This window comes from Cetorhinus maximus, chromosome 18 (genome assembly GCF_964194155.1).
Source record: "Cetorhinus maximus chromosome 18, sCetMax3.hap1.1, whole genome shotgun sequence".
Classification (NCBI taxonomy): domain Eukaryota; kingdom Metazoa; phylum Chordata; class Chondrichthyes; order Lamniformes; family Cetorhinidae; genus Cetorhinus; species Cetorhinus maximus.
The window spans coordinates 3586591-3598600 of NC_135896.1; the positions used below are offsets into that span (position 1 = coordinate 3586591).

Here is a 12010-nt window from a genome sequence, read left to right on the forward strand (position 1 = left end):
GGTTGTCTGATGGATGTTGCACTGCTGGACCCTCACTTGGTAGAGCACCGCCGACCTCACCATCAGTACAGGACCAGTCCAGATCGTCGCTGGCCAGCTGGATGGCTCTGTTTTCAAAGTCGGTATGAACCTTAATCTCAAGCATTGCTCCACCAGTCTTATGACCTCTCCCTCGTGTTGTGTGCCAGCTTGTCCTACATTAATAGAGATGGAGAAAGTGTAAGCAGGACGCCTGACAGGCCAGATGATAAGTATGCCTGGCATGTGTGGGTGGTGAGTGGTCCCATGGATGGGATGAGGACAATGACAGTGTGTGTGAGAGAGTGAATGGTGATGTCCCTTGATCTGGCAGTGAGTGAGGGCCCTGTGGGTGTGTGATGAGTTTGCGAATGTGAGAGTTGAGAGTGATGAGAAGACTGACTTACCCTGGCAGAATGAAGGAGATCATTCATCATCTGACAGCACTGGGTGACTGTCCTCTTTTGAAGGGCGTTGGTGCTGACCACTGCTGCCACTGCCTCCCAAGCCTGGTTGGTGGCACAGCTGCCCATCCTGCAGCCAGAGCGTGGGTATAGGACATCCCTGCAGGGCTCCACTGCATCTAAAAGGCATTCCAGAGACTCATTGTTGAAGTGGGGGGCTGCAGTCTTTTTTCCTTTCAGGGCCATCCTGTTTTCCATGCAGTAGTCGTGGCCTGGAAGTACTGAGACGTGTGCTTGCGGCTGGACTTTAAATATGGTGCCCAGTGAGGCGATGGCTGGGGGATATGAATGAGAACCCGCCCGCCATCGAAATGGAGTGTTTCCCGGGAGTGCATAAATAATGTGGCGGGTTTGGGACGATAACGGCATAAAAACCTGCCATTGTGGCTAGCAGGTAAAATGTCTTTTTCCCCGCCCGCTACCGCACTTAGTGCAAACCTGGGACAATTCTGCCCACGATGTGTGGTGAGTGGAGCGGGCTCGGGAGGTACAGGTGACTTTGGACCTATAGTTCCCAAAGCTCTTCACCGCTGGGGGTCTTCCTCCCCTCGTTTCGGGGTCTGTTGTCAACTCATCATTTGACTAGATGGGGTGCAAGAAAAAAATGAAGACTTGTATTGATGTAATGCCTTCCACAACCTCCTGCTGTTTACGGCCTTTTAAGTCTCCTTTTGAAGCGTAGTTACTGTTGAAATGTTGTAACTGCCACAACCAATTTGTGCACGGTAAGCTCCCACAAGCAGAAGTGTGATGATGACCAGATCAGTTGTTTGTTTTACAATTAATGTTGATTTGGGGATAAATATTGGACAGGCCATCAGGTAGTGCCAGGAGATCTTGGGACTCCCTGTTTGGACTTGTTGTGAGGTTTCAGCCTCTAGCTAATTTGTAATGGAATATCCTTTTCTTCCTTTCCTTTCCAGAGGTCATACACATTAATCGTGGAAGCGTGGGATCAGGACAATGCAACAGCTGGTGAGTACCCTAACCTATTGCTTCTGAGGTATTTTGCTAACTTGCCTGGGCTCATACCAAATAAAAAGTCTATATATATTCAGTGCTATACTGGCAGTTTTTAGGGAGGTGTGTCGTGCTGCTATGCATTTGCCAGGGGTAAATTGGAACTGGCGAGGGCAGAGGAGAGTCTGAGGAGCCCAGACATGCTATTAATGGGTAAATTTCAATGCATGAAATTTTTTTGATGACTAATTACATACAGATTCTATATGTGCTCATGACAGTTCAGATTTCAAGTGTTTTTATAAAATAAATTAATTAATGTAATTCACCTCACCCACATACTTCACTTTTTTTCTTCATTTGAAACATCTGCCAGTTGTCGGGATTCCATTCATACCTGATACCTTGCTCAAGCCACAATTCTGTCTAATCTAGGAGTGCTGATGGGACAGTGTAAAGCGAGCTGTATCTAATCCTGTGCTGTACCTTCCCTGGGAGTGTTTGATGTTATTGATCATGATAGATGGGGAAGAGCATTCCAATAACCAACCTCTAAATTCTTCACCCCTAAGAATTGTCTAAAGAGGATGGAGGAATGGGGAGGATTTGAACACTTTAAAATGTCAGAAATATGGCATTGAGTTGGGGGGGCGAATGGGATTACTCGATCGCTGTTTGAAGCAGCCAGGGAAGATTTGATGGACTGAATGACCACCACCTGTGCTATGCTTTGATTGTGAACTTTGGACATTTTGAAAGGCTCCATAACCAAGCTGTGAATCCAAATTTTTTGTTTCAGTTCAGAACTCAGTTCTGCTCATTGAGAACTCATACATCTTGTGATCTTAAAGAGCTCTGATGTTAGTTGGTAGATGAATTGATGACTGCTTACACTATGTTCTTGGGTATAGTTTGCTCATTTAGCTTTCAGTCTAACCTTATACAACAGAATGATGTTACCATAGGTACAGACTGGCGCCTGCCATTCCCATCCCTAAACACCTGGACCCAATTGTTTCCACTGAGGGGGGAATGGATGGATGACTAGTTATTGTTTCCTGTGGCACTTCTCCAAAATGCTGAATGGGGTAGCCAGGTCTGCTGGAGTGCTGCAGGGACAGGATTACCCATGTGTTCTGGTAATCGAGAGGGTGGGAAAAGTATTTAAAACAGACTGCTCGAGTTCTCCTGGTGTCTGGCCAAAGTTTACCCTTTGGCCTCGGGTTGAGAGGAGAACGTATGAATTAGGAGCATCCCGAGTCTACTCCGCCATTCAATAAGATCATGGCTGATCTGATTGTGGCCTTGACTCCACTTTCCTTCCTAACCACTATACCCTTTGACTCCCTTGTCAGTCAAGAATCTACCTAACTTAGCCTTAAAAATATTCAATGACCCTTTCTCCACTGCTCTGTGGGGAAGAGTTCCACAGACTCAGGACCTCAGAAAAAATTCCTTCTCAGCTCCATCTTAAATGGGAGACCCCTTATTTTTAAACTTTCCCTTAGTTCTAGTCTGACCCACAAGGGGAAACATCCTCAGCACCTACCCTGCCAGGTTCCCTCAGGATCTCATATGTTTCAATAAGATCACCTCTCATTCTTCCAAACTCCAGTGGATACAGACCCAGCCTGTCCAACCTTACCTCATAGGATAATTCCCTCATCCTACGAATCAGTCCAGTGAACCTTCTAACCTTTTCAGTGCGTAACTAAACTGAGTAAGAAGCTAATATTGAACAACTAAGCTTTTTTCCAACTGAGTTACTTATAATAAGCTACATGTAACCTATCAAAGGACATCTTGGTAATTGCTGTTCTGGATGTAAGGGAGATACTGTCATTGAGGTTAAGAGATCATAGAATGTGATATCTGCCTAAGGTTAGTATGCTTAGAATAATAGAAGCATGTGAGCACATTACAAGGTTGTAATTTTTCAGATGCTTAAGATGACCCTTGACTTGCTGGTGAATAGAATCTTTCTTTTAGTCCCAGGCAGTCACTGCTGCATTTTGAAAGTATTTTAGGTAGTTTTCTAGTAAGGGGTCCTGAATGGGTAGTATTGAGATTAAGGCAGGGTGATCTTTTGCCATGGCTATTAATCATTTGGATATAGGACTTGTAGCTGTAGATTTGCCCTATCCGTCTCCCAGGAGCCTAACCTGCATGAATCCCAGCCTGCAACACCTCAATTTTAAAATTCTCATCTTTGTTTTCAAATCCCTCCATAGCTTGACCCCACCTTTATCGCTGTAAAGTCCTTAGGCCTTACACCTCTCAAATCTCTGCCCTCCTTCAATTTTGACTTCTTGAGTATCCCTGATGGCAATTTCTCCACCAATGCATTCAGCTCCCTAGGCCCTAAGTTGTGTAATTCCTTCCCTAAATCCTTCTACCTCCTTCTCCTTTAAGACATTCCTTAAAACTGAACTCTGACAAGCTTTTGGTCATCTGTCCTAATATCTTATGACTGTATCAAGTTGCTATATAAATGCAAGTTGTTAGGTTTAAAACTTGACCAGAAGAATTGGGTTCCAAGAGGATTGGATAGAACAGTAATTTTAGTTTAAACCCTACTTGCAGCGCTAAGTGTAATGGTGGGTGTGTTTTTTAAAAATGGAACAGGTTCCAAGTTTAAACGAAGTGTGAAAAGCACTCTGTAGTCCAATTATAGATGTTTGTCCTTTCAAACTTGGCTTGTGCCTCGAGTATTTTGAACTATGTAACACCGGTGTGAAGTACTGATTTAGTATTGTGGTGGGAGCCGTTTTGAGGGATGCTTTAAGATCCGATAGGAAGCAGATCACAACATTAAACAGGCTTTGATGTGATTTCCCCCACACCCCCACCCCCCCAATAAAAAAATCTGTGAAGGTGGCAGGACACTGATGGTATTTATATATTTAGAGGAAAAAAACATCCTGGCTTTAAAAATAGAGGCATAATTCTTCAAAACGTGTATAAATCATTGACCGGGCCTCAGCTGGAGTATTATGTCTAGTTCTTGGCGCCACATTATAGGAAGGATGTCAAGGCCTTGGAGAGGGCGTAAAGGAGAGATACCAGGGATGAGGGAGTTGAGTTATGTAGGGGAACTTGAGAAGCTGAGATTATTCTCTTCTGAACAGAGGGTTATGGGGAGATTTAATAGAGGTGTTCAAAGTTGTGAAGGGTTTTGTTAGGGTAGAAGTTATTTCCACTTGTGGGACTGTTCAATAGTCAGAGGGCACAGATTTAAGATAATTGGCAAAAGTGCCAGAGGAGAGTTGGGAAACTTTTTATTTAGCGAGCTATGATCTGGAATGTGCTGCCTGAAAGGGAGGTGGAAGCAGATTCAACAATAACTTTCGAAAGAGAATTGGATCAATACTTGATGAGGAAACATTTGCAGGGTTATAAGAAAAAGGTATTATTCAAGGCATGAGTTGGAAAGATTTTTGATTGACAAGGGAGTCTAGGGTTACGGGGCAGGATGAAAAGCAAAGGACACAGTCAGATCAGCCGTGATCTTAGTGAATAGTGGAACAGGCTCGAAGGGCCAAATGGCCTGCTCTTCCTATTTCTTATGTTCCTATGTTAAGTAAAGGAGTGGAATTAATTGGGTAGCTCTTTTCAATAAGTCATCACTAGCGCAATGGGCTGAATGGCAGCCTCCTGTATGGAGAGATTCTTTGACCCACTATTAAGTGTATTCATGCCATTACATTAGGCTTAGTGACAACATTATTACTCTTCCATCGCTACAAAACCCACCAAGGATGATGGGTTTAATGTTTCCCCTCTGTCCAAAGCCAGTCCCTTGTGATCACCATGAAACTGCTTTCTGCTAATTAGTCTTCTGTATGTTTTTGAATGCCTATGGGTGCTTATGACTAGTCTGAAAACGCCCGATCTTGTTTGATCTCCGAAGCTAAGCAGACTTGGGCCTGTTTTGTACTTGGATGGGAGATCGCCTGGGAGTACCGGGTACAGTAGGCTTTATGACCTAGACTCTGGTGTTCAGGGCATGATTTCAAAATTTGCAGATGATATGAAGATTGGAAATGTCAACTGTGTTGAGGATAGCCTTGAACTTCATTACATAGACATGTTGATGGATTGGGCAGACAAGTGGCAGATGAAGTTCAATGCAGAGAAGTGTGAAATGATTTATTCCTGCAGTCAGACTATAGTGAGACAGTATAAAACGAAGGGAGAAACTCTAAAGGAGGTGCAGGAACAGAGAGACCTCGGTGTATCTGTACATAAGTCATTGAAGATGGCAAGACATGTTGAGAGAGCAGTTAATAAAGCATATAGTATCTTGGGTTTTATTAATAGGGGCATTGAGTACAAGAGTAAGGAGGTCATGTTGAACTTGTATAAGACTCTAGTTAGGCCTCATCTGGAGTACTATGGTGCCACACTTGAAGGATGTGAAGGCATTGGAGAAAGTACAGAGGAGATTCACAAGAATGATTCCAGGGATAAAGAACAGTAGCTATGAGGATAGATTGGAGAGATTGGGTCTGTTTTCCTTGGAGAAAAGAAGGTAGAGAGGAGACTTGATAACGTATTCAAGATCCTGAGAGGTATGGACAGGGTAGATAGTGAGGAACTGTCCCCACTTGAGAGTATCAAGAATGAGAGGGCACAGATTCAAAGTAATAGGCAAAAGGAGTAAAAGTGATGTGAGGCAAAATTCTTTCACCCAGAAGATGATTGGAGTTTGGAACTAACTTACTGAGGGTGACAGAGGCAGGTTCGATCGAGGCATTCAAAAGAGAATTGGATTGCTATGTGAAAAGTAATATCAGCAAGTAATTAAGAAGGCAAATTGAATTTTGGCCTGTATTGCTAGATGTTTGGAGTTTAAAAATAGGGAAGTCTTGTTACAACTATACAAGGTGCTGGTGAGGCTGCATCTGAAATATGTGTCCTGTTTTGGTCCCTGTATTTCAGAGAGGATTATTTTTTTCTTATTCATTCACGGGATGTGGGCTTCACTGGCTAAGCCGGTCTTTGCTGCCCATCCCTAGTTGCCCTTGAGAAGGTGGTGGTGAGCTGCCTTCTTGAACCGCTGCAGTCCATGTGGTGTAGGTACACCCACAGTGCTGTTAGGGAGGGAGTTCCAGGATTTTGACCCAGTGACAGTGAAGGAACGGCGATATATTTCCAAGTCAGGATGATGAGTGGCTTGGAGGGGAACTTCCAGGTGGTGGTGTTCCCATCTATCTGCTGCCCTTGTCCTTCTAGATGGTAGTGGTTATGGGTTTGGAAGGTGCTGTCGAAGGAGCATTGGTGAATTCCTGCAGTGCATCTTGTAGATGGTATACACTGCTGCTATTCTGTGTCGGTGATGGAGGGAGTGAATGTTTGTGGATGTGGTGCCAATCAAGTGGGCTGCTTTGTCCTGGATGGTGTCAAGCTTCTTGAGTATTGTGGGAGCTGGGCTCATGCAGGCAAGTGTGGACTGACTTGTGTCTTGTAGATGGTGGACAGGCTTTGGGGAGTTATGGGTGAGTTACTCATTGCCCGATTCCTAGCCTCTGATCTGCTCTTGTAGCCACAGTACTTATATGGCTAGTCCAGATCAGTTTCTGGTCAATGGTAACCCCCAGGATGTTGATAGTGGGGGATTCAGTGATGCTAATGCCATTGAACATCAAGGGGCGATAGTTGGATTCTCTCTTGTTGGAGATGGTCATTGCCAGGCACTTGTGTAGAGCAAATGTCACTTGTCAGCCCAAGCCTGGATGTTGTCCAGGTCTTGCTGCATTTGGACATAGACTGCTTCAGTATCTGAGGAGTGGTGAATGATGCTGAACATTGTGCAATCATCAGTGAACATCCACACCTCTGACCTTTATGATAGAAGGAAGGTCATTGATGAAGCAGCTGAAGATGGTTGGGCCTAGGACACTACTCTGAGGAACTCCTGCAGTGATGTCCTGGAGCTGAGATGACTGACCCCCAACAACCACAACCATCTTCCTTTGTGCTAGGTATGATTCCAACCACCGGAGAGTTTTCCCCTCCGATTCCCATTGACTCCAGTTTTGCTAAGGCTCTTTGATGCCACACTCTGTCAAATGCTGCCTTGATGTCAAGGGCAGTCACTATCACCTCACCTCAGGAGTTCAGCTCTTTTGTCCATGTTTGAACCAAATCTGTAATGAGGTCAGGAGCTGAGTGGCCCTGGTGGAACCCAAACTGGACATCAGTGAGCAGGTTATTGCTAAGCAAGTGCCGCTTGATAGCACTGTTGATAACCCCTTCCATCACTTTACTGATGATTGAGAGTTAACTGATGGGGCAGTAATTGGCCAGGTTGGGTTTGTCCTGCTTTTTGTGTACAGGGCATACCTGGGCAATTTTCCACATAGCCGGGTAGATGCCAGTGTTGTAGCTGTCCTGGAACAGCTTGGCTAGGGGTGTGGCACGTTCTGGAGCACAAGTTTTGAGCACTATTGCTGGAATATTGTCAGGGCCTGTAGCCTTTGTAGTATCCAGTGCCTTCAGCCCTTGATATCACGTGGAGTAAACCGAATTGACTGAAGACTGGCATCTGTGATGCTGGGGACCTCCAGAGGAGGCTGAGATAGATCATTCACTCAATGCTTCTGGCTGAAGATTGTTGCGAATGCTTCAGCCTTATCTTCTGCACTGCTATGCTGGGCTCCTCCATCATTGAGGATGGGGATATTTGTGGAGCCTCCTCCAGTGATTTGTTTAATTGTCCATCACCATTCATGAGTGGATGTGGCAGGACTGCAGAGCTTGGATCTGATCCATTGGTTGTGGGATTGCTTAGCTCTGTCTATCACTTGCTGCTTATGCTGTTTGGCATGCAAGTAGTCCTGTGTTATAGCTTCATCAGGTTGACACCTCGTTTCTAGGTATGCCTGGTTCTGCTTTTGGCATGCCCTCCTGCACTCCTCATGGAACCAAGGTTGACCCCTGGCTTGATGGTAATGGTAGAGTGGGGGATATGCTAGGCCATGAGGTTACAGATTGTGTTGGAGTACAATATATACTGGCATTGGAGGCAGTTCAAAAGAGATTCACTAGGCTGATTCCTGGGATGAAGGGGTTGACTTATCAAGAACAGCTAAACAGGTTAGGCCTTTATTCGTAGAGTTTAGAAGAATGAGGGGTGATCTTATTGAAATGTACAAGGCCTTGGTGAGACCACACCTGGAGTATTGTGTGCAGTTTTGGTCTCCCTACCTAAGAAAGGATAGACTTGCCGTAGAGAGAGCACAGTGAAGGTTCACTAGGCTGATACCGGGGGTGGCAGGATTGTCGTATGAGGGTTCGACTGGGCCTGTATTCATTAGAGTTTAGACGACTGAGAGGAGGATCGGATTGAAATGTATAAAATTCTAACAGGGCTAGACAGACTGGATGCAGGGAGGATGTTTCCGGTTGGGGAATCTAGAAACGGGTCACAGTCTCAGGATATGGGGCAGGCCATTTAGGACTGAGATGAGGAAACATTTCTTCACTCAGAGGATGGTCAATCTCTGGAATTTTCTACCACAGAAGGCTGTGGAGACTGGGTCACTGAGTATATTCAAGAAAGAAATTGATACATTTTTGGATATTAGGGGCATCAAGGGGATGGTGAGAAAGCGGGAATATGGTGTTGAGATAGAAGATCAGCTGTGATCATATTGAATGGCAGAGCAGGCTTGAAGGGCCGAATAGCCTACTCCTGCTCCTAGTTTCTTTATTTCTGAGGGGGTTTGACAGGGAAGGTGTTTCCACTAGTGGGGAATCTCAAACTAGGAGACATAGTTACAGAATAAGGGGACACTCATTTAAAACTGAGATGTGAAGAAATTTTTCCCGAGGGTAGTGATTGTCTGGAATTCTCTACCTCAGAGTTGTGGAGGCTCGATCACTGAAAGTGTTTAGAGGCAGTAGGTAGAATTTTGAAATATTAAGGAGTTGAGGGCTATGAGGAACTGGCACAAAAGAGGAGTTGAGGCCTGGGGCAGATCAGCCATGATCTTATTGAATGGCGGGGCAGGCTTGAAGAGCTGAATGGCCTACTCCTGTTGTTTCTTATGTTGTGAAAAGAAAGTATGTGCAAGGTTATCCGTATAAGTAGGGGAGCATTTTGGAGATAGTGACCATAGCTCAGTTAGATTTGGATAGTTATGGAAAAGGGCACTGATTAATCAGGGATAGTCAACATGGATTTGTTAGGTGGAGGTTGTGTTTGACAGATTTGATCTTTTTTTGAGGTGGTAACCAGGAGTGTTGATGAGGGTAATGCAATTAACGTGGTCAACCTGGTCTTTAGCAAGGCTTTTGATAAGGTCCCTCATGGCAGACTGGTCAAGAAAGTAAGAGCCCATGGGACCCAAGGCGAAGTGGCATGTTGGATCCAAAATTGGCTGAGAGGCAGGAAGCAGAGGGTGATGGTAGAGGGATGTTTCTGTGACTGGAAGTCTGTTTTCAGTGGGGTTCCACAGGGCTCGGTGCTGGGGCCCTTGCTGTCTGTGGTGTACATAAATGATCTGAACTTAAATGTAGGGGGTATGATCAAGAAGTTTGCAGATGACACGAAAATTGGTGGTGTGGCAAATAGTGAGGGGGATAGCCTAAACTGCAGGAGCATATCAATGGACTGGTCAGGTGGGCAGAGCAGTGGCAAATTCAACCTGGAAAAGTGAGAGGTAATGCAGTTGGGGAGGGCTAACAAGGCAAGGGATTCCACTATGTATCCTGGAAAGCACTGAAGATCAGAGGGACCTTGGTGTGCATATCCACAGACCTCTGAAGGTAACCGGGCAAGTAGATAAGGTGGTTAAGAAGGCATTTGGGATATTTGCCTTTATTAGCTGAGACATAGAATACAAGAGCAGGGAGGTTATGCTGGAACTGTATAAAATGCTGGTTAGGCTGCAACTGGAGTACTGTGTGCATTTCTGGTCACCACATTATAGGAAGGATGTGATTGCACTAGAGAGGGTGCAGAGGAGATTTACCGGGATGCTGTCTGGGCTGGAGGGCCTGAGCTATGAGGAAAGGTTGGATAGGCTGGGGTTGGTTTCCTTGGAGCAGCGAAGGTTGAAATGGAACCTGATAGAGGTGTATAAGATTGAGGGGTATAGATAGGGTGGATAGGAAGGCACTTTTTCCATTAGTAGTGGGGTCAATAAGAGAGGAGTTGAGGAGAAAGTTTTTCACCCAGAGGGTGGTAGGAGTCTGGAACTCACTCCCTGAAATCGTTGTGGAGTCAAACTCTCATAACATTTAAGAAGTATTTAGATGTTCACTCGCGTTGCCATAGCCTCCAGGGCTGTGGGCCAAGTGCTGGAAAATGGGATTAGTGTTGTCAGATCTTTGTTGACTGGCATGGACACTATGGGCTGAATGGCCTCCTTCTGTGCTGTAAAAGTCTGAGTTATGGGGATAAAACAGGGGAGTGGGACTAGGTAGAGAGCTAGTGCAGCCTTGATGGACCGAATGGCCGCCACCTGCACTGTAAAGATTCTGTCAAATGTGAATGCCACATTGTTGCAGTGATGTGTTGGGCAGTGCATGTGCAAGACATTTATGTTGCAGTGTCCTTGACATGGGCTGTGGCCCATGCTGAGAATGAGTGGAGAAAAGGAGGGGATGTTTCCGTTTCTAACATTAACCATCTTTGCGCAAGGAGTGAGTAGCAGTTGTACCACATGCAGAAATAAAGATCTTACATTCCCTGTCGCATCATCTCAACTTTATCCTTTGTAAATTCTTACGTCCACATTTATAAATCCCTATGTCCACATTTATATTGGAAGTTTCTCTGTCATAGTTTAATTGTATTCTGGCCATTAAAGGTGCCTTAATAGTAATAGAAGGGACAAGGGATGGAGTTAAATAATATGGTAAAAGTGTCTTGATTATACCTTTGTGCGTCGTCTCGTTTTCCTTCTAACCCTGCTGCACTTGATTTGACACTTGCTCTTGCCTCCTTCGGGGTGACTTTAACATTGGAGGATGCTGTGGTCCACACAATGTTTTTCCTTCCATTTGCTTTAATGGGAAAGAAAACCATGGGGTGCATGATGTTCGGCCAGTTCACTATCATCTATTGACTCAAAATTAGCTGCTTGTGTGCAACAGTATGAGTGTATGATTAGTTTTACATACCAATTGTGATTCATGCTTTTGAAGTTTAGCTATTTAGCTTTTAATCATCCCCTGATGTGTGTGTGCCAATTCCTCACTGAAATGGAGGAGGAAGATCTTGCCTCTAGGAATTTGACTAGAAGCATGTCATGTGGAGCTGTGTGCAAAACAGCCTGTCCACCATTCCAAGGGGCAATTGTCTACCCTAGCCCTGCCTGTCCTACCTGCCACCTCCTGAGTGGCCACTTGGTCGAGAAGTGAGTGTGAAGGGAATCTTTGTTTTGCTTCCTGCAAGCTAAAGACTGCGTGTTTGTTCACATGGAAAGTTGAATTGCATTACCCAACTTGAGATGACGTTGGCACTGACGTAAAATCCATCTTTAGATTGATTCAAACCTTTTGTTCCAGGCGATGAGGTGTTGTGGTTGAAAGAAGCTTTACGTGCTGAGAATGTTTGG

The 12010-nt window shown here is 44.9% G+C and overlaps 1 protein-coding gene across 1 annotated transcript in view; it reads left to right on the forward strand.

The window, feature by feature from the left end:
- Nucleotides 1–1401: 1401 nt before the first annotated feature.
- Nucleotides 1402–12010, forward strand: part of jag2b (jagged canonical Notch ligand 2b) — a 114120-nt gene continuing 103511 nt past the window's right edge. The window contains exon 1 of the mRNA XM_078561985.1: nucleotides 1402–1457. The gene's annotated coding sequence lies outside the window, so the exon portion shown is untranslated. The remainder of the gene's footprint in view (nucleotides 1458–12010) is intronic.